We start from the raw sequence: 23,484 nt of genomic DNA, 5'->3' as shown, positions 1-23,484 counted from the left end.
CAGGCCGTGTAAAAGGAGAGTGCTCAGCAGGCCTGGGTTTGTGTGCAGGACAAAAGGGACCGGATTCTCCTCCCTGTTGGCAACACCCATTCTGAGTCATGCATGCTGGAAACAGTGGCACAGTTGCAGAATGTCTTCATCTGGATCATATGATCCTGTGTAGGTAACACAGGGGTTGTTAAGTGGGGTTTTGGACGTTGAATTAAAATATGTTTATCTTGAGCACAGGTTTTTATTGGTGGGGATTTTTCAATAATATTTCTTCCCAATATAGAGAAAACATTTTGCCTCTTTAGTATCACAGAATTACAGAGTATGAACTATTAGTTTTGTTGATTCATTTCCAGATAAACATAAGAACACATTATAAAAGTCATGTTTTTGTTTCTTTTTAAATTCAGTTTAATTCGATTCCATGTAGTATCTCTAGCCTGTTTGGCATCTGCCATTCACATTTTTTAAAAGACAACTACAGACAAAGTTATATCAATCAGGCATTGCAAATCATAATGAATTTTGATCATGATATATGAGGTGATGCTTTGTCACAAAGGCCCAGATCCCTGTAAGGCATATACTTCCATGCATTTCACTGAAAACTAGGGGCCACAGATAGCTTTATTGCAGAGAAAATCTGTTTTTTTTTTCAGCTATGGCTTCTTTTTGAAGCACTTTAATTTCTCATGGCCTAAACTGAAGCACTGAAATGTGTGGATGGGGTGTCCTGGACATCGAACGCCTCAGTCATGGCAAGCCTCTGGATGCTCTGGGCTCTACTCTCCATCACCCTAAATGTTCTGCAGTAGTTTTGGCATGTGCAGCAGATGCAAAGTGTTAATGAAATTGAATTCTCCTCTATGTCCTTGGTAATATTTTATGGACACGTTGCAGAGCATCCAGATAACAAACAGTGGACATTCAGATATTTGGGAATCTGATTTGCAAAGATTTTGAGTTCTTTTCATACCAGCTGAAGCCAACGAAACCACCTTCCGAGAACTGGGTACCAGATATTAAAGTCTGGCAGGCAAAGCTGGCTTATCCAAAATTAAATGCCACCTCTGAAAATGTAATTTTAAGTGATTATCACATAAGGGATGTCCAAGACAGAGCCCAGACCAGAACCTGTATCATCTGATGCGACCACAGTGCTGACATTTGAATACTTAATCAAAAATTAAAGGAGTTTTCAAAACTTATCCAAAGCATATGCAGAGTCATGTTTTGACATAATTTTGTGATGATAGATTTCTGATTACTGAAGACTATTTACAGCTCAAATTTTCAAAAAAGAGATTTCAAATCAATTCATTCCACGTTGCTGTGGAGTTCATCCTCATAACAGTAAAGGTTACTTTTAACAAGTAACAGGTAACCTTTTGAATTGCTTTTTTACCATTTTTCTATTTTTTTAATTCAGTGTTTATAGAATACTTTTACACAGATATATGCTTGGTCCCATTAAAAACACGCCAATGCAATGCTGCTGTTTAGAAGGAAAATATTGCCACATGCTATTGGTTTTTAAGAGTAGTCCTTATTATATTCTTTTTAAAAGCAATACTTAGAAAAGAAAAAAGTTTCAGAGAACATGACATGTGAGGTAGCAGTACTTCATGGGTTTTATTTAATTGGACTGTGTTTGCTTGCACTAATGACTTCAGGAACAAATTGAGTCGCTGGTAATCAAGCTAGCCTCCATTTGTGTACATATACATGTGAAAATAAGGATATGAAATTTGCAGTCAGAAGTTATTGTCAGCAAACCCATTGCTGGGTTTGATCTGTAGATGCTAGATTGATCTGTAATGTACTCAACAGCTCGTGTATATTTTTTCTGTAGATATGACATCCTGCAGTGTTGCACAGGTATAAGCGATTCAAGAACCAGCGTGGATTTTAGGACATACGCAGGACTCTGTGGAGTCTAGCTCCACATGAGAGTGATGGCAAGGGAAAGGAAAGGTAGCATTGAAGTGCGTTAAATTAATCTGTTATTTCAATTAATTTCAGGAAAAAAAAGAAAAAAGAAAAAAAAAAGACATTCCGTACATTGATCTGGATAGGCTGGAGCGATGGGCTGAGGTCAACTGTATGAAGTTCAACAAGGCCAAGTGCCGGGTCCTGCACCTGGGGCGCAACAACCCCAAGCAGAGCTACAGGCTGGGAGATGAGTGGCTGGAAAGCTGCCTGGCCGAGAGGGACCTGGGAGTATTGGTTGACAGTCGGCTGAATATGAGCCAGCAGTGTGCCCAGGTGGCCAAGAAGGCCAACGGCATCCTGGCCTGTATAAGAAGCAGTGTGGCCAGCAGGGCTAGGGAAGTGATTGTGCCCCTGTACTCGGCTCTGGTGAGGCCGCACCTCGAGTACTGTGTTCAGTTTTGGGCCCCTCGCTACAGGAAGGACATGGACGTGCTCGAGCGATTAGGTTGGATGTTAGGAAGTACTTCTTTACCGAAAGGGTTATTAAGCATTGGAACGGGCTGCCCAGGGAGGTGGTGGAGTCACCATCCCTGGAGGTCTTTAAAAGACGTTTAGATGTAGAGCTTAGGGATATGGTTTAGTGGAGTACTTAGTGTTAGGTCGGAGGTTGGACTCGATGATCTTGAGGTCTCTTCCAACCTAGAAATCTGTGATACTGTGATACACAGTGTGAATTAGAAATTGGCAATTTGCAGTGACTGAAGCAAGATGAGGTATGACCAGAAACTTCAGAGCTGACTATACCACGGAAGTAGGACGTGAGGGCAGACTGCCAGGTGCTTGGTAAATAGGCCACGTGTGAGAATATTGGAGAGATTAAATCCTGACTCCTGTGTCGCTTGGAAGCAGCATACAAGAGGTTAGGAGATGGAAACATCTGTATGCTGGCTTCCTGGTCTGTGGGATGCAGGAAAGCCTACTGTCCTACTGTGCTGCAGGGTCTTTCAAGCTCCCCTTCCTCACAGTGCTTGTTCTGCTGTCCTTGGAGAGCTTTACACAATGAAGACCAGGCAGGTCTGACCAAACGAGAGACATTTTATAATGAAATGCAGCCTCCTTCATTAAGTAGCTTTTCCAGAAGGTGTAAGAATTGCCATGCGATATTGCTATGTGGTTTGAATTGCACTTTTCACTTGTTTTCAAAAGACTTAGCGTATTAAAACGCTTTTGTTTTTAACAAAGACCAAACTGATTTTAAAAAATAGGATGGATTTCTCAGAAATGCTGGACATTTGCAAAGTTGATTGATTTATATGCAGTGCAGATGCTCAGCAGATTCACTTTTTTTACCATACTCCATTTAGTGGTAAGAACTTTATTATATGTAAGCAACCCAAGACCTATTTCAAAAATAGTGGGGTTTCTGTTTGTCTGTCTGTTTGTTTTGCTTGTTTGTTTTCTGCTTACTGCCATGGCATAAGGGAACTAATTTGTTCAGTGTTGAGGTGGGAACTAGTGAGTCGTGTCCTTGAAATTCCTCACTGCAGGCTTCTGGAAGCTACCTTGGTTGGATGAAAGCTCAAACTTACTAAGATTGAGAATGAAAATGCAGAAATAGCTAAAATAAGTGGATGCTCCACTAGCTTAAAATAAGGGAAACCTCTCTTCTGTTCATACACTGAAAAATATCTGAAACTTTCAATGACCAATTTTGCAGAGATTATTTGCCCTACATTTCAAATGAAATAAGGCAAAATAGATGGGAAAGGAAAGGAAATAAAGGCATTTATTTTTTGTAAATTTCAGGTGAAAATTGAATGTAGCCAAAACTTTTGTCTGAAAATTGTTCTGCTTCCTTACAAGGAGAATATCAAGGTTTCAGGCTAGAAACTAACACCGTCACGCACATTTCCTTTGATTCCAGTAGCCAGGCTCATGAAAAGAAAGTCTCAGACTGTGAGTTTTTAGCCTAATTGATTAGAAGCAAAGAACCATCAGACATCTGAAGTGTGCAAAGCATAAGTCTGTCCTATAATTTCTTAATTTCAGGGTTTTTCATGCCACTTGAATGTGAGGTTAGGATTAATCATTGGGAAAAAATGCAACCTTTCTGTCTTTAATCTTTCTTCCTTTAATCAGCAGTTTGTAAGCACTGTAACATGTTTCAGATGTCAGTAATTCATTTTTATCTGCCAGTTGTTGAACGTGTATCATAAAATGGAGAGGTCCATTTTTTGAAACACAGCGTAGTGAAACACAGCGTGGTGCTGCCTGAGGAGGAAATCATCTCCTTTTTGGATTTTCATTAGATCTAATAGCTATGGATATCCGTGGAAGTGTAACGGTTTGTAAGTTATATTGCCAACATATTGCACAGCTGCTCTACTTCCTGTAGCTCATGTAAATCTTTGTGACTGATTGTTTTTGAAGAAACATGCTTTCTTTCTAGAATTAGCCTTACAAACAACGGAGTTGTAGGAGAAGCTCCTTGATCAGGTTACTGATTTGCCAGTGAGTGACTAGGGATTTAAGACAGGAGGTGGCAGCCTTGAGTAGCATCTAACTGCTCTGTCTGCTGAGTTAAGCTCAGATCTGAACTGTAATAGGAGGTAGGCACAAATAAATCGGGATCTGGGTCCTTTTTCTTAAACGTCGCAATGACAAGCTGCTTAGATATTGAAGACAGCAACAACTAGCTTTGTGCTTTGTGTCTGGTGATTAAAAATGTGGCTAAGTTATTATATGGCTGTAATTTCGGAGTTGTATGAGTTTTCTCAGATTTTTTTTTTTATATTTGTATCAATATCTGCAGAGGGAAAAACTAACACAGAGGAGAAGCAGAATTGAATCTATCCTATTTTCCTCTGGGTTTGTTTCTTCTTACTTGCAAAATCATGTTGCAACATAAAATACTGTCTCATCTATGATTTTATTTCAAAATAGATGTATCTAATTCTGGTGCTCCTGTAGGTATCCTGGAACGTTGGGTGTTTCTCCATTGCTCCTTGGTGGCCAGAAGCAGATAGTAAGACACTTCTGTCTCTCTCATGAGCTACCACAAAGTAATGGCAAATGAGCCTACTTTTATTAAAAAATGTCACTGACTGAAGTTTTCTAATCCACAAGACAGTGCAAAACCTTGCAATTACCCTGTCTCAGCAGAGTGGGGAACTGGATGACATCATTGTTTTTTCCCTGTGAATGAAAAAGCTTAGCTGGAAAAAGACAGAAAAAGATCAAGTGAATCACAGTAGCTACATGCAACATCCCATTTTTAATCTTTGAATAATCTTGAAGAGGCCCACTCACTGGGATGATCAAAACGTAGCCAAGAGAGTTCTGCAACATTGCTTTTTTTCCACTGGGTATTAACAGTAGGATTTTTTACTTGTAAATTTTACTGTAAAATTTGTGCACCTCTTGATTGATTTTTTCCCCAGAGTCCCACATTTTAAAAATATGTATTTTTGACAAAATATCAGTTTATAGGTTTTTTTTCATTCTGATGCACATGAAATGTCTTCCTCCAAAAATTTACATGTAGCAAAAGTTACACTCAAAATCCTTCGGATAGGATCAGTTGCGACTCTGTTCTACGTAGAAGGTATACGTTTGTGTAAGCCTTGATCCATGACAGAACTACAGAACTCATTTCCTAAGCTTGTTTTTTGCCACAGCCTATAGACAAAAACTCTTTTTATTATTATTTTTTATATTATTTTTTATTTTATTTCCCCTGTGGCTGGAATCCTTCAGTTAGACTGTGGATGCACAAATTCGTCTGCTCCCCACAGAGACAGTAGTCTACCTGGATGGATGTAAATGCAAGACTGGGTTTTCTGTGATACTCCAGTCCTGTTAGACATAGCAGACATTGTCGTGAAACCTTTTGTTTAATCTTTTCATTAAACAAACATTTTGGTAAGTTTGCATAAGCAGTCGCCTAGCCATGGCTTCCACACAGCCTTTTAATAACTAGCAGGGTGTGGTGATTAAGTTTCCTCAGAGGCTTTTCTTCCATCTGACTACCAAAGAGTAATGTATTCCTCAGTTAACATCATTTGCTTGCGTTGCTTCTTCAGCCTCCTTCATCTGTAGGAGATGGATCAGTGAGTTAATAGCTGTTTTTTTTTTAGTGCAAAAGTGAGGGGGGGGGTGTGATTCGTTCATTTATTCCCTAAAGAAATAAGGATTATGCGATCATACTCTGCCTATCCCAACACTCAGCACTAATAACACGGAACCCCCTTGGCCATTTCACTTTAATATGAAGGACAGAGGACTCCAGTCTTGCAGCACATGGAACTGATAAATTTTATGAAAACAGGTAGCTGCGAGGAGGGAAGAGATCCTGCTACTAACTTCAAGAGAAAGAAAGTTTGTAGTGTGAGCTCATTTCTTACTTGCCAACTGAAAATTTATTCAGGCTCTCCTCTGAGGCAGAGATCTCCAAGAGGCTGGTGTTCACTACTGCGCCCATTGCTCAATTCAGTATTGCTCACATTGTTCGCAGTGCTCACCATATATTCATCTAGGGATAGTTCTCACTTCGGTGGCTGCTAGTGGAGACAAGGCACAAGCAGGTCTTAAACAGTATTTGTGCTTTGGTTTTGTGGAGTTCTGCAGTGGGATGACAGCTGCCACAATGTGAACATGTGGCTTCCCTTTGTAGTGAATACAAGGCCGTCCCGTGCCTCTTGTATCTCGATGGGGTACCTGCACGTGGGTGTCGTGGGGCTGTTTTAGATAACTCGGTCGCTAAACATTCCTGTGTCCTTCTGGAGGTGCAATGCAACGTACTCGATGCTTAGGAGGTATGAAACGCACAGAATTTTGGAGTGTCTGTAACAGAAAATGGTATTTGTTCATTTCGAATATAAACGCTCAGTTTCAGATAGCAAAATGATTTATTTGGGGTCAAGATGAGTACCCATCGTTGTGTGTGCATGTGTTTATTTTTTAAATGAGGCCACTGAAATCATGAAAGAAAGTGCAAAATTTGCTTCACACAGTTGAGCAGTACTGGTCTTACAGCAGTCTTAGCTGGAGGGCTGAGTCGAACAGCTGTTCTGGGTATGTCTTTAAACTAAACTTTTTAATTTTTACTCCTTCACAGTCATGTTTTGGGGACTGGAGAGTATGCCAAAATTTTGCTCTATGAAAAAGTGCAATAAACTTGAACCTTATAATGTCTGTGGTGCAAGAGAAATATAGTTTCCTTTTAAATTTTTTTTTAGACTGCTAAGGACTTCATTTCTGTTTCTTGGTTTTCACAAGACAAAAGCAACTGCAGCCTTGGCTAGTCTAGAACACAGGCAGAAGTTTGCTCCAGATCCAGATGCGCAGAGGAAGGAGATTTTCCATCCACAGCTACATGGGTCCTTCTAGCTGTTACAGACTGACCAGTCACACAGCAGGTTCTGTGAGTCCTCTCTAATTCATATTAAGCACAGTTAGGTAGATTGTATTAAGCAGTTTAAAATCCTAGTCTGAGATACGGCAGGTAGCTTTGCGTCACCTGAATTAGCAGTACCCCCATAAACTCTTCTGTTAGCACATTTGAAGAGTGGCGGGGAACTTCTGTGGTTGTTAAACCTATCCACTGGCATTGCAAGATGTAGAAGAAATCACCTGTACGTGGCCTGAAGCCCTGTTGATAACGCACAGGCACATGGCATCACGGGCATGACTTCTGCCTGCACAAAAGAGAAATTAATACAGTTTGGGAGCTTGAATATCCAAACTTAATGAACACAGAGAAAAAGACTGACTTGTATACATATATAAACCAATGTCAGTGAGCAGGATCACATTTTAAATAAGGCCACTTAAGCAAATGGTTTCTACACTGAGAAAAATCATAGGTGAATGGAAGTGGTGTATTTAAAGAACTACACAATGGTTTGGGGCACCAAGGAGATCTACTCTGAGTATGGAAAGAAGTCCTCACTAAATATACACTGGAGATTTAAAGAGGAAGGGATAGCTGGAATATAAGGGATAATCTTGGACTGTGAATGGCACGAGCAGATATTTAGGGAACCCTAACTCTCTGTGTGGTAGGAAAGTTTAAGAGAAATGAGCAAGTACTTCCACGAGCAATGGAATCAATGAAGCCTGATTTCCGATAGGTTTGTGTCCCATACTGGATTCTGCTACATCTAGTCAGAGGCAAGATCTGATCCATGGTTTCCCCCTGGCCTGGATGCTCTTTGTGTCTGTCCTAGATGGATTGTCTTGTGTCTGCTAAGAATGGGGCTTTTACTGCGTTCTTTCCCATGGCTGGAGGTGATGTTTGTATCTCTTCTTCCTAGTTGGCTGCTTATTTCTGCTAAACTTGCAACAAATTTGTATCTTGAAGTCTGTGTTACGCTTTCAAATTTATTTGAAAAGCAGGCACTGGATTCAAAAGCTATTTGAAGAGGAAGTGAAGACAGCAGAATTGGTGCTCGCACAAAATGATGATATAAGCCTTTTTTCCTTAGGAAATCGGAACAGTTACAGAAGGCACTTCCCTAGATATGGTGGCTTCCAGCACTGGCAAGGTCATCGCACATTGAGGGGTTCTTGTTGGCACAGAGAGCATAGACATGGAAGCAGCACTGAAGCCTGTTTTCACTTTGTGGCCCTTGAAGTTGTTTCACAGGGAGCTGGCATACAAGTTTATAGCGTTGTACTCTTGTGGTGGGTTTGTTGGAGTTTTTTTCTTTCTTTTGTTGTTGTTGTTGTTGTTGTTTTGTTTTGTTTTTTAAACTTGATTATTACTAGGTGAAAATATTCATAGTTCAAATTCCAGATTTGCTCAAAATCTATGTATAGATTAATTTTTTGTTAGGCTGGCATTACTGATATGATTTATTTTCCTTAACCTGTTAGTCATTCCAATACATATTTTCTTTTCTATGAGAGAGTTGCAGGTATGTGTGGGAAAACAAAATCCAGTAACAGGTGCATAAAACAATCTACCTAAACATGCATCTAGATCAATTTTAATAGGCACATTTTGTGAACTAGAGCAATTTTCTGTAGTTCTTATCAGCATCTTTATCAATTCTTCATTCCAGTAGGTCAAAACTCCATTGTTTTGCTGATGTTTTTGTTAACTTGAAAAATAACCCTCCTTTGACTATTTCAGACCCCGTAGCTGAAATATGTGGCAGAGGTAGGCTATTCTTTTGTCTTAGGAAAAAAAAAGAAATGCTTCAATGGAACAAGAAAGGAGAAACTGTCAGAAGAGTTGTACAAAACAGCTCTGTCTCTGAAAATTTCATTTAGCTCCTGCCATGGGTTTGGATAATCTAGTTCATATTTTCAAAAACAGTTAAAAATTTACTGTATACAGTAATAAATACCTCGTATCAGAATTAGTAAAATAAAATGTAGACTTTGTGTAGATTACATCATTGTAGGTAAAAGATACACATGCTTTGCACAAAGCAAACTGCTCTATCTAGATGCTTATCCAAGTACAAGTTTTCCCACCAAATACAAAACATCTGTTGATGTAACTAGAAGAGGAGACTCTCTGTAGATATTGGCAATAACAAGACTTCTTTGCCTCTATGAAATAGTCTGTACGATCCTCCCAGCTACTAGGGCTTGTAATAGAATAGCCATTTCAGTTAAACAAACTGTGAGATTATGCTTCCAGAAAGTGGTAATGCCTCTACAACAGCAATACATAGACTAGACCTTAGTACGTTTGCTAGAGTGGTCTAACGACACAGTTCTTATCCAAGGATAAATTTGTTTTAAATCTGAGAAAGTTAATGTCTATTAACTGCTTTTATGTAATTTCTTACATTACTCTGTGAAATGGTAGATTCCCATAGTCAGTTCCTGCCTTCCAATCATTCCTTTTTCAATCCTAATAAGCAGTCGGCTTGCAAGGCACGAGCCCTTCTATCAACAGTTGCAGTTCATAATATTGAACAATGCTGAAGCAGATAGATTGGGATTCCCCTCTTTAAGGAACTGAGGGCATTGCAAAACCCCCCAAATGACTCCTTTACAACACTGACACAGATGGCATGACTGGTGTGCTCAGCTGACTCCTGTCCGAGTAGTGCAGGGGTGGTTGTAAACAAGCAGTACCTTGACTGGTCAGATCTGTGCTTGCATAAGCTTAGCCAACATCTGAATTAACTCCTGGTATAAAAAAGGTAGCAGTGTTGTTTTTTTTTTTAGGCTCATTAGACCATTTTCCTGCACTGAATGTAAGGTTTGTCAGCAGAATAGAACTGAACCTTGGATACCATCTGTGAGTTTTTTGGGTATGTACGGTAAAAAAAAAAGAGTTGTCTTCCAAAGAACTCCTTTTAGTTAAAATTGTCAATAGCAAATCCCTAAATTTGACCCGAGAGTTGCTTAGAAGAAAGAAAACTGTTCTCTTTCATTCCTTTACAGTGTATGAAAAAGGCCTGGCAGGTTATTTCTTAAGTGAGAGGAGGAAGTCTTGGCCTCTACTTCTGCTGCTCCAGAACAAAAATATTCAGCTGATACCTATGGCTAGCTGCTACACCAAGAGCTGAAAAAGGTAGAATTACTGAATCTTAAAAAAAAAAAAAAAATAGTAATAATCCTTATTCCCAAGTATTAATTCATTAATGAGGGTTCATATTTTTTAATGCAAAAGATAAAAAGCATTATTCATTATTCAAAAGCTCAACTGTCATGTTACGATGTTTTAATTCCACTACTTTCTAACTGTAGTATTCTTTCAGTAAGGACCAGAGCTCCTTATATGTAAAAACAAGTTTGGGAAGAAAAGAAAATATAGTTTGAGGCCTCCATGAGATATTACGAGGGTTAAATGCCCTCTTTCTGTTTGTAGTAACACTTTATATACTGTGTGAAGGAGAAAGAACACACAAAAGATTTAAGTAATTACCCTATATTCAAAATACATTCAAATTGGTGTAGGAATAAGGCTAGTAGGAAAAAAATGATGCATCTTTCAAAAATACTAAAGAATATTGTCAGCTTAAAAAGTAGGTGTTGTTCAAGAGTATTTCACTGATTTCACTGGTGCATATCTAAGAAAATCTGAAAGCTATAGCTCATGAGCAGGACAATTTTTCATTCCATTTATTTTTCTTTCCTTCTCCCCATACTTTTTTCTCCTTGAAGCTGTCAAAGCCTTGCATGTTGGGAATTTTACTCCCTGGTCTCATGCCCTGAAATATGACCTCATCATTCCAGACCAGTCTGTGGCAGTCATTTAGCAGTACCTCTGCAAAATACGGGGATATTGAAAAAGCTATCAAAAAGCATGCAGCTTACTTTCTAGAACCCAGGTTAAAAATTTAGTGCCAATGCAAGACACGTCTGCTTTTCTCTGGTGAAAATGAGAAGACTGAATTACTGAGACAATAAAGATGGAGTCCCATGATGGTGTTGTACACAGCTTTTCTTTTCCTTTTGAAGAGAGCTCAGAAGTAATTGACAAAATAAAATGAATCACACCCTAAATTTCTGGCATTTTGTCTCAGCAAATGGTCAATAGTCAATAAGGAGCAACAGGCATTCGAGAAAATGATTTGTTCCATTTATCTTAGACACCCATATCGGGATAGAGGAACTTGTCCCTTAGAAGGAGGAAGGGATACTTGTCTTGTACGTGCAGCTATCGTCGCTTGGCTTTTAAATGAATTCTACTCTAACTAGCCCATCTGACCTGTTTTCTGGTACTGGAAACAAATTAAAATACGATCAGTATTTGCAAATGCAAAGCTCTGCAAAAATAGAATGAATTCTTCTATATTTCACCCTACTTCACGGAGAGGAAGAGAAGATTTTTTTTTTTTAATCTACCCACTAAGAACGAAGTGCAGATTTGTCTCTATGGTTCTTGGAAACTGCCTTTGCTCTGCTATTTCCTGTTATTTTCTCAAGCTGTGTATTTCAGATGTGAATGGGAACCTACTCAAAGACTGTGTTTGTAGCAGTATGATACGATGCCTTGGACAGATGTAGATGGGTGTTACTTGCCAGTGAAAAGGCAATGGAAAGTGAAAGCATGGCAGAAAGTTTTCTCATTTTAGTTCTGAGGATTTGATCCTCCCTGTCTATGCACTACAGTAAACACCCATAGCCCTCACCAATGCTGACCTTGCTTGGCATGTTCAGCAGAAGCTGCCTCCTAAATCTCATTCCCTGGTAAGACCTTCAGCACTTTGCGTGAGTGTTGCTCGTTTCATCCTCAGACACACTTTACACTGCCACATGGTGAGACAGCAAGTGCTTGCTTCTGTAGCGTTGGCAGTAGCACCGAGCAACTCCTCTCACAGCGCTTTGCTGCAGTCTGACACTGGGAAGTTGTCTGCAGGCCAGACAGTGCTGCAGGACAAGCAGGCACTTCTGAACAAAATTTCTGGCTGTGTCAACAGATGATTAAATTTAAAGACTAGGCATCGCCACTGTTCATTTGAATGATTGTGGTGCTTCAGCGCATGCTAGTGTTTGGTGACATATGTAATTTATAGGAATTTGTTTGTATGTCTTGGGAGGGGGAAATATATCATTGCAGTGATCCGACACCTCATCTATGTCGGTGGCCTTATTTCAAATCTTTTTGCATGCCAAATGGAATAAGGTGCTTTCAGAATCTGTAAATGACCTGGCAGGAACCAAATGATTGTCCTTAAAACCATTTGTACTTTCTGTTTTGTGACCTTGGCAGATCAGCGATTGGGAAAGTTGTTCACATGCCATCTGCACCTGCTAGTTTTGCAATGCAGCAAGAGGTCATTTCCTTTCCAAACATGACTGGCTTCTGATACCAGTGGGAAATTGGCAGCTCTTATATGAAAGCAGTAGATTCCAGTTTCTTCTTTTGGCTTTTCACTGAGATAGGAAAGGAGTTGTTATTGTTATGGCCCCATGTGCTCTGTGTCAGAGCTCTCTTCCCCACATAACGGCTTTTTCAGTCACTCAGAGACAGTTTGTCAATAGTATATGGCATCATATCTTGTATTGTATAATATCATATTGCCCTGAGATATTTTTTTCCCAGTATCACGGCCTTAATTCTAAACAGAGCTGCACAACCTACAGCAAAAATATTTGCCTTTTATTTAGTCTCATGGCCTTTCTTTCTCTTTTCTGTGACAGAAGAGGAGAGTGCAGAATAAAGTTGCTATCTAGACCTCCATGTGGTAGGGCTTAAGAAACAACATAGCAGGATCAAACTGTGCTTTTCTCCTTATTTCTTTGCCATATCAAAAAGATGAGATAAAGGGGTGTTTGTTGTTCTTCTAATTCTCTTCCCCAGAGAGGATGGAAGCTGTTGCAACTTCTTTATAAGATGTCCTTAATATCCGTGGGTAGGGAATCACAGCACACATTGCCTCATGTCCAGCCTGAAGCATCACCTTTGCAGAGAGAGAAGCGTAACGGAGCTGTGCTGCTGGGCAGAGAGTGAAAGGAGATGGTGGATTTTGTTCTCACTCTTAACAGCATAAAACAGCTGCATTGGCTTTATATGTGCTTCAAAGATTTGCTTTCTCTGAAAGTTAGGGCAAATTGGTGCATACAACGTGTGTCTTTACACATTCATGGTCTTTTTCTTCCTGTCAGCTATTAGAGATGGTGATAGGATCATGTGTTTTTGTCCACGTTTTCTTGTAGCCTTGTTAATGAAACAGGTAATCCTATTTGTCTTAAAATCAAGGCAAATATCTCTCGTGGTCTGTCCATCTGTTCCAGACACTAACAGCATGCTCATCACCATGGTATTGGAACAGTCTGGTACACAAATAGCAATCAGCAGTTATTAACATAATATTATTACTTGGTCCATAAAGCTAATATTGGCAGAGATACTAGACATCACACACTGTGAGCTAGTTTCTCAGCAGATGTACTTTGTTCTGCCAGAATACGATAATATTATGTATAAAAATCAGTAAAAGGATGTATTTTTTAAATTATTTCTTGAAAACAGCATAAATTGCCAGTATAATATAAATCAAAAGTTTCTCTTTACGTCAAGTAATTATCAATCCCATTGCTATCTTGAAGAACAGTATTCTTCATAAAACAAAGTTTTGTTGTTTTTTTCTTATTGTTGTTTTTTACATGTATTAGCTAACATCAAGCCACTGAAAGTTCCTTTCTTCTCTTCTCTGTCCTCCAGTCATTGATGCAGACTGATACGGAAGTGACTCTTCACATGCAGAAGGTCATTTATCTCAAACCTGAACTGCACAAGCTAAGGTCTATTCAGGACGAGATCTTCCTGCCAGGAAACGGTAAGTCGCACTACTTCTGCACATGCTGCAGAGCTTCGATACTTTTTGAAAGGAGTAAAACTTGCTTTCTGCTTTGCTGGCCTGTGGAAGGAACGTGGACATTTCAGACCAACTTTTTCAGGACTCATGTTCTAAGGGAAGCGGACTGCAGTTCCCCAAAATATTCTGACCACCCTGTAAAATTTGGAGGTTCCCTACCTGTCCTTACACCCCTCCATGCATCTCATTTTCACACACTCAAGAAGTCCAGCTTCAAGTGTCTCCTTTTCATTTGGTCCCTCTTCCTATGATATAATGTAAAGATTTGTTTCAGAGTTGAACAGCCACACTTTTTTAATCTCTGGTATTTAAACTGCTGGTTAAAATGAGTCGTTTCCTCTCAGGTGTCATATTTGTGCAGATCTGGTTCAAGGAATAGCTCATATATATATATGTGATTTTCCTTTCCTTTCTTAATCAGAATATATTCCAGGGAGACCTATTTTGCAAGCTTGTCTACTGAGACTTCTGCACAGAATCAAAATGGAGCCTTTTCAGATTGTAGCTTTGCAGTTGCGGTGTTAAAAGTATGAAGCAAAAGTGAAACTGGGCCATCATATTTGCTAGTTTTCATATACAACTACTTTTCCTTGCTTTAGATAGCAAATTCCTGCTAAACTAACATTTCTGTAAGCACTAAAGTGTCCAAACGTGCTGCTGTAATGAAAGGGAACATCTTTATCTGAGCTGGTTGTGATTATGTCAGACACAAACAGGTTGTGGCAGTAGTTCCTCTTTCACTGAACATGAAACTTCAGCAGTCACGATAGTGGTTCAGTCTCCGTTTTCATATTAATAGCACTTTTATTTTTTTAATGTTAACATAAAAAATTACACTTGTAAAGCAAACTAATTAAAAATGTAAAGGGAACATTAATAGTGCTGTTGCCAAGCAGGCTGTATATGTGTGTAACCTTGCTAAAATGGATGGAAAGACCAGGAGGAATCTTGTTATAAAAACAGAGGATCATTCCCTACAGCTCAGTTCTGCCTTCAGCACTTAGCTGTTGGCTCCACTGTGGGAAGGAGTCTAAAGTACTGGGTGACTTTCATACATGTCTAGATACAGTGCAGGGCAAAGTGCAATATTTTTTATCCTGTCATTCCCTTTTATCAGTCTCAGTTATTAAGCAAGTGGTGCAAATTAAGATCAACCTTGACTTTAACATTTAATAGGGATTTCTCATTAGACAAACTACATACATGTGTCCCACTACACTTCTTGCAGGGTCTGTGTCTCATGGATGCCTGCCAGGCTGTCCATTCAAGATAGAGTCCAGCGAGTAGGGAAAGAAATATGTTTGGCATGACTGCAATGAACTTAAAAATAAATGAATAAATAAATTTGGAACTTTCTTGGATCACTCTCTTCTGTCTTGCTATTGTAGGCCAATATCTCGGTTCTCTGCTGTCGATTGCTTTGAAGCAATGTTATTGAGAAGAATGAGTCACTTTTGTCTCCGTTTAATGCAGTTATCAGGACTGAAAAGCCATAGCTGGACAAAATGCCTTCTCCGCAGTTCACTTTGTGTAGCTCTTTTTATCACGTACAGTGACTGCCCACCAAAAGGAAATCAAGATGCATCACTTCCCGTTTTTTTTTTTTTTATAAACAGGATCTCTTAACAAGTGTTGTTGTATCCATGAACAGAAAGTAGTTACAAAGGTCTAGCTTTATCTGCTCCCCTGATTGCAACGGATATTGCAATATTACCTAATGCCACCGTGGAGTTCTCACTTGGTCTCTTAATTTTAGATAGGCTGCATCCTCCTCAACAATCTTTTACGTTTATGACTTGAAGCATAATATGTAACCACTAAAATAGGGTGGAACATTATTTTGCACAATTTTGAATGGCTACTCAAAGTAGGAGCTGGGGGAGAATGATGGCCTCGTAGTTTTGTAGAAGCTGGTGCCTCCCCAAATGGCTGCTCTGAGTTGAGGTCATTCAATTTGACAAATGTTGCTTTAGTACACGGGCACACTCTAGAAAAGATCAGGTGGAATGCTTTGAATGGAGGCTGGGGTCTCTGATAATGGTAATTACATGCCGGAAACTGCAATAGTGCCCTGCTCTTTCTGAACCATACTACTAGAATTAAAAGCAGCTGAAAATCGTCTCAGCGGAAGCTATTACCCTTGTTCCCTCATGTGCTGTATTTCTTCCGTGAGGATCTCCAGTGGATACCAGGCAGGGAAGCAAGTGTAGTTGTCCTGATTTTTTATTCTTCAGCTGCTATCTCAGATAATAAGCCTGTGTGGCTTTCTGACCCACCCCACTTGGTGATGCTCTTGATTTAGATATGATTTTGCTATGTGTTCTGAGCCATGTATTTTAGCAGATTTTGTATTTGAGCATAAAACCCCAGCCATGCAATGAATATTACATGGGACAGTATTGTGTTAGATAGCAGCTGAATCCGAATAATGTCATGTATTCAAAATGTGACCTTTTTTTTCTACAGTACAAAAAGAATCTCATTACTTAATGAACATAGGCAATACTTGCAGTGTGTAGCGATTGATTGTGTTTAACTGTGAACTACTTGATCTTTAAATGGCTTTTTGTTGTTTTTTTCTTAAGCTAAAAGGAAGAAATAATTTCAGTACTTGATCTTGAATAACATTCTTTCAAATTATTTTTCAGCACAGTAGCCAGTGAAATGTAAATTTTTTTTATTTTTTATTTTTTAATTCCTTAGCAGTGAATTTATAGCTCCTGAAATTATATATCTGTTCTGTCTCCTTTTGTTTGCTTCTAGGGAGAAACCGAAGCTGCTTCATCAGTGCCATTTCCATACTGTGTTTGATCTCAGGAAAAGGTCTGCATTGATGAATTAGTGCAACAACACTACCAGCCGTAAAAGAATACATCTAATGAGAAAATCCAACGGTGACTTCTAGGCTGGATTGGTCATCCCTCACCCACAGTGGTAAGGAGTCTTTTGAGATCTGGGGGAAACTTTTTGGTATACATGGAAATCAGTCTTATTATTTAAGCATCTAAATATAGAATTTGGAATTTAGCATTATGTGCTATATGAGAAAAAAAAAAAGTATAATTAATTTCCACTGTGGACATTTTAGTACCGAATTATATTTTAATTTTGGTAATGTGTCTTGTATCTCAAAGCCTTTGCTTTCACGGTTTGTTTTTTTAAAGTTTGTCGGACATTACACAATGTCATTTTGAATCCAACAAAGCACCCTTCGATCATGCTGAGTGGTTCCAGTGAATACCAATTGCAGAATTAGCCTGCTAGTAATTAAATGTTGCTGTCTCTTAGCTTGAAAATGAAACACCTCTATTGAATTTAATTCTTTATTTAGTTTGTGTGTCTAAATAGTATGGATAGGTGCACCAGGTCAGTGTAGACAGCATTCAATCTGAAAGAAAGAAAGAAAGGAAAAGGAAAGAGGGAAGAAGAGAGCATGACAGAGAAAGAAAGAGAAGGAAGAAAGAATCCACCCAATCATTAAAACATTAAACTGCAGTGGAAAATTTTCATGCTTAGCTGAACCCTGAGTGTAATTTCCTAATTTTGCCTATGTTCTATCCAGATAAAGGGTTCATGTCTATATTAATTTTCACTTACAGGTACTGTATTTGAAAATCAAATGACTATTCACAATTTGCAAGTGATAAATTGTGTAAAATAGAATGCATTACCTATTTGTTGAAGCCTACAGGTGAGGGTGTACTTATTTCAATAAAGCAGAATCTAGGTTCATTACCTTTTGTGGACTAAAGAACCTGTTGAGTGCTCGCTTCCCATCTTGGCCTTACTACAGTGCTAAGCTTTACTGCTTGAATTCAATCATTAATGTCTTAAGCAGAATTAAGCCTCTATTATTATTTTTTTTTTCAACCACTTTTTCCAAAAAAGAGTATTTTACAGTTTAGACAGCACTTTGCTTCTTCAAAGACTTTATTAAACTGATCTATGCCATCCTCCTCACAGGACTCTAGTAGGGTACCCTTGAATGATCCAAATGAAAAGAATTGTTAGATTCTGTCTAAAATAATAAGGATGATACCTAATCCTGAACTGACATCTGAAAGATTTGATATAAAGGTTAGCAATTACAAATCTGTAAGCTAGCCTCAATTAGCGTTGTCTGTGCTGCTTCAGGATGAAGATGAAGGCATTTGACTGTTAACAGACACAAAGCCTGAGCTTTCTCTCTCGGGTTTTTGTTACATTTAAGGACTCATGCTGAATAACAATAACAAAAGATGAATCCCATCTGGTTTTCTGTTGATTGTTAGTTTAATTCAGTGTATGACTACTCAAAGTTTAGTCTGCCAGCCAAGGAAGGTATGCAGTTATCAACATTACTGATAGGATAAACCAATTATGTAAGCTTATTTTCAAAGTCTCTCCAAATCCCATAATACATAACAAAGCAAAACTCTTGAGGTGAAACGCACCTGTTTACAGAAAGGTTCAGCATGAAATAGAGGTGTCATTTAGAGCTTTGGGTAGACTAAATGACCTTGTTGACTGATTCTTTGCCTCCAGTTCTCTCTTCCCTATTGCCATTTTTAGGCATGAAATAGAGCAGGAAACTTAAAAGGAAGTATGAACAAGAAAAACACAGAGTTGTAAGAAAGATTTTTGTGTATAGAAGGCTGTGGGGGCCCAGGCACCGACAAGATCAGAATGTGCTGCGTTTGGGGGGTCTAGTTATTGCTGTACCTTTGAATTTTCACAGTATTTCCCAAACTGTATGTCCAACCATTGACATGGCAGGGGTACAAATTAATTCTGTGTGGGAGGATTAATACTGTGGGGAGAGAAAAGTGCCTGTGGGACTTGGCAGAAGTTGCTTGTCCTTTCCTCACGAAGATATGCATTTGTTCCTGGGTAGTGTGGGAGGTGGCTCCTCCTTTCTCCCTGCATTTGAAGCCACCGTGATAACAGATGATTGCAGGAGACAATCAACTATGCAACTGCAGACCCAAATGTCATTGTGGAGGTCTGAGATTTTTTCTCGCAACACACAACTAAGCTGTGCGTGCACATGTAAGCAGCTTCACAAGGTCCCTAACAAATGCCCCAAACCAAGTTAAATGGAGCTCACTTGGGGTGTGAGAACAAAATGTGAAGGGGTAAGAAAAAAGAAAAAGCACGAACAATAGGAAATCTTTAAAAAATTAAGAGGTCAGAAGGGAAAATAATGGCATTAAAGGCTGATATTGAAGAAAAGGTGTGAGGCAGTAGAAGATGAAAGAAAGTACAGCCAATGATGTGATTTGTCACCGTTCATTCAAACTGTATCCCTTTGCCCACTTCTGGATGCCATATGCATATGTAAGAAAATACCACCTTTTTAGCCTAAAAGGACTCTGCAGAACCCTCTCCTCCAGAACCCTGGCATCAAAACACAATAAAACAACCTTCGGTTTTAAGTCATTGACGGTTTTAAATAACATCTGTGCCCAGAAGAGAGATGCCAGCCCAGCTTGATGAATACATGCCAGAGCATTTAGATTATAACTGGTATGATGAATCAAACTCTTAAGCAAACAAATACCCAGGTACGAGAGCAGAGCGACCAAATTCCAGGGTGCACTACCCTGCTATCTCCGCTGGGTTGCAAAATGCATGACTCAGAGGTAGGAGATAGCCCTTGGCAGTATCTGCGAAGAGCACTATGATCCCCACTTAAGCAAACCAGTGGGTTCTTACTTCCTGATATTTCTGGGCCCTTTTCAAGTGTGCTTTCTAGCAGTGCTCTGTCCCAGTGTTTATGTGGCAGTCAACCAAAGTCTGCATCAGTAAGAAAGGGTTCACTACTAGAAGGAAATAGCTTAAGCTAGCTTGAGCTCTCTCTTCTTTATCTCTGGTGGCACTGAAGATTATAATTAAAAAGATACCCAGGATATAACCAATGAAGTAACATGTACTGAACTCACCAGCAACCTTAACTGAAAGCCTGAGCTGCTTAATTTATCCTTGGAATCATTTTACCACTGAGCTTTTTTAGGTTTCTTGTGGGTGCTGTCATAAATGGCCTACGGGAACAGGGGAATTGCCACTTCTGGAAGGCTTTAAGAATATTGCTATTGGGATTTAAATAGATACAACTGAAGCAGAGGAAACAATGAGATTGTCTCTTGGTGTCTCTTCCAATGTTACTTTTTTCTCTGATTTTAGCAGATGCATTCAATTACTGCCCTGAGCTTGCAGTGTTCAACTGCTTCCACTAGGCTTGTGCAACAAAAGGTCTAACTACCAAACCCCCTGCTTCCTCCGTGGCACCTCATGCAATACAGAATGCGGTCTTGTCAGTTTTGCAGCAGGTTGGGAAATCAAGATCTGAACTGTGTCAACACTGCAAACTAAAGTAAAAAGTAAAGAAAGGTATCAGAGTTAATAGTTTTTCAGCTTAGTTTCCTCTGCTGCTCAAAATTATCTTCTACTTCAAATCTGAGTTACAGTTACCTCGAGAACTCCCATGTGCTCACCACAGCACTGAAGCAAAACTGGGCCTGGGTTCTGAAGAAAAGAGCCAGAACAAGGTGCTAGATTTCCTTTTGTAAGTTTCCCAACAGAGATTTACCTGAGTTAGATGGCCAGAGTTAGATGGCTGCTCTTCAAGGAGAATGCCCTTCCCATCCCACCAAATGCTCTTGACACTTCACCCTGCTTGTACCTACTTGTTTCCGCCTGCGACTGGAACCAATGTGAAACCTCAGGATCTGGTCTCCTTGCTGTAAGATGAAAAGGCACAGGCTGTATGAGGCAAAAATAAGAGGTAGAGATGGACATCAGGTGATTCCTGCTGATTTTCAGACCTGTAAGTTCTATTACACCATCTAGTTACCCGCCTCCTGTAAGAAGCAATGCGCAATAGTGGACTAGCACTTTTAAATGGTTCCAGAATACCATTTCCCTCCCCAGTTCTGTTTTTCTTACATCAGACTGTACCTGAGTGTTGGTTCATTGGTTCTGTCCCTCACAGTGGCACCAAAAGGTCCCTTTCCAAAGGGCAACTTACTTCTCCCTTGCCCTTCGCTTCCTAAATCAAGAATTAATAAAGAAGAGAAGAATGTGCCAACACCATTTTAGATGTGCTGCCAGCACATCTGAAATGGGCTGGTTGTATTGTCAGAAAAAACATCGATAGCTGAAAAGCACTGCAGAGAGATTAAATACATGGGAGGATTGTGAGCAATACAAGAGAGACACGCTGCTATTGATAAGTCAAAAACACTGTTTGTTTGTTCCCCAGCACTCTCAGTATTGAAAGAGTCATTTGCAACGTCTCAGCTTGCTGTTGTGTATTCCTGGTACCTGACCTTCTCAGTCTGGCTGTTGTGCATCTGCTAGCCTGTGACCTTCCCACTGCATGGATCAGATATTGAGAAGGCAGGGGAGAAGGAAGAGCAGAGGAAGGCAGGTAGGGAAATAAATAACTGAATCATTTGTTTTGTTTTGTTGTTTGTTTGTTTATTTTTGGTTTTGCTTGGTTTCATTTTTTTTCTTATTTTATGCATAGTCTAGGGAAAAGGACGCTGCCAGAGGCCAAATGATATCTGAATGCCACTGTACTAACATGACACCTTTATGGGGAGGCAATACCTGAGTCAGAGGCATGATTCCCCTTACCAATGGTTCAGGAACTGTTACACAGGGCAGAGAAAAACTTTTTCAGGGTAAAAACTGTTTAAAAACTGGTAGAGAGCAGACCTGAAACCATCCCTTGCCCTGTGAGCGTGTGGCATGATTAAATAGCTTTAAAAAAATATTGACCATTTTGTATGAAATAAGGGCAGAAGAGGAAGGCAGAGTGAATCCTATGTAGCTCCCCACTTCCTGCAGGCTGCAGTCTGTAGGGGCAATACCGTTATGGTCCCACCAACAGTACTGGAGTGGTCATGTGGGTTCCATACTACAACAAAAAACGTGCTCAGAAGTGGATTATGCAGCTGTAGCATTCTTTCTCCATCATTTGTGCTGGTTTCCCTCGTTCCTCTACCCCCTTAAACCTGCCTGTGGCCATCGCCACTTGCTCTCTCCCTCCCTTCCACTCCCTGAGCCATGCCCTGTCCCCTTCTACCCCCATTTCCCCAAGCATCCTCTGGCAGTGACTGCCACAAGCATCTTTTGTGGCCTCAGAAGGAGAGAGATAGGAAATGGCAGGTCTCAGCTTGCCACCTGAGCAGGGACAACAGCAGGGATCAGCAGAGTTCAGCCTCAAAAACAGGAGTTAGTGGGTCAGAATAGTGCCCTGGGGTGCAGAGAACCAGGGAAGGCGATTATAGTTCAAGGTAATCTGCGCTCATGGCTTTTCCTAGGCTGCTCCAGTAGAGCAGTAGAGCCAAAGCCAAAGGAAATTCTGCAGCTGATTTCCCTAACAGGATAAAATCAGCTGCTATTGGCACAGGCAGAATGCAGCCCTGGAGGTATATGAATAATGTTTCCCCAACTGGCATCTGAAATCGCTGCTTGCGTTATGCTCCTTCTAGTGAGAGACAAGCAAGGCATCTCGGACCGTCCAGTGGTTTGCGGTGTTCAGGACAAACCATGAATGCCTACTTAAGCAAGGAGGAGGAACAGGACACAACGTGATACCCTGACAGTAAAATTATCACTCTGATCCCAGCGAGAAACCAGGCAGGGGTCCTGAGCCTGTTCATCTGGTTAAACAGGTACACGTGCAGAAACTGACAGCAACAGATGACCTCAGCCTACAACATGGGCAGTGGAAGGTCATCCCTGCACCTCCCTGCAGAGCTGACGGAGACCCACCTTTTGTGCTGCCCCCACGAGAGCTTACACCCAGCCTGGAAGTGACAGGTTACCATGCCTGCCATGCCGCTGCTTCAGTCGCACAGATAAAATATGCTCTTCTCAGACACGGAAGCTATTACTTCTCTGCGATGAAACAGCATCCCACACTCTTATTAACCTGTGACCTACTTCAGAAGCAAATTTAATTTGCAGCTTTCATAGTTAGCTAGCGCTAGCATTGGTTTGTTCCTGTGCCTGCTCTGAGTTCGCTGGATCTGTACAGTCCCAAGTATGGCTGAGCCCTATTTACTGTGGCCTATAAGCATTATTCCTCAGAAAAAGAAAAAAAAAAAGGAAAAAAAAAAAGAAAAAAAAAAAGAAAAAAAAAGAATAAGGTATTGGGGTGGTTGAAGCTTTTTGTTTCATTGGAGAAAAGTCAAGGCACAAATGTTAAAAATGTCCCTGCAAAAATGACTTCTGTATCAGCAGAGAGTGATGTTCTGTCTGCTAAATGAAGTTTGTCATCTGG

The 23,484-nt window shown here is 40.0% G+C and overlaps 2 long non-coding RNA genes across 3 annotated transcripts; one reads left to right on the top strand and one right to left on the bottom strand.

Annotated features, from left to right (window-relative positions):
* The first annotated feature begins 7,962 nt into the window (after positions 1-7,962).
* On the top strand, positions 7,963-22,831 carry LOC136790314 (uncharacterized). Of its 2 annotated transcripts, XR_010829969.1 has the most exons (7): positions 7,963-8,607; positions 10,111-10,196; positions 10,330-10,459; positions 14,060-14,174; positions 16,977-17,147; positions 21,454-21,621; positions 22,691-22,831. It is a non-coding gene; the product is annotated as an uncharacterized lncRNA (long non-coding RNA). The 2 variants fall into 2 exon arrangements; XR_010829970.1 differs by lacking the exons at positions 10,111-10,196; positions 10,330-10,459.
* Positions 14,141-21,378, bottom strand: LOC136790315 (uncharacterized). The gene is made up of 3 exons (XR_010829971.1): positions 20,879-21,378; positions 14,373-14,458; positions 14,141-14,255 (listed from the first exon to the last, which is right to left on the bottom strand). It is a non-coding gene; the product is annotated as an uncharacterized lncRNA (long non-coding RNA).
* Positions 22,832-23,484: the final 653 nt, after the last annotated feature.

This window comes from Anser cygnoides, chromosome 3 (assembly GCF_040182565.1).
Source record: "Anser cygnoides isolate HZ-2024a breed goose chromosome 3, Taihu_goose_T2T_genome, whole genome shotgun sequence".
Taxonomy (NCBI): domain Eukaryota; kingdom Metazoa; phylum Chordata; class Aves; order Anseriformes; family Anatidae; genus Anser; species Anser cygnoides.
Note: the sequence above shows the minus strand (reverse complement) of the source record. Positions and strands in the feature narration are given on the sequence as shown.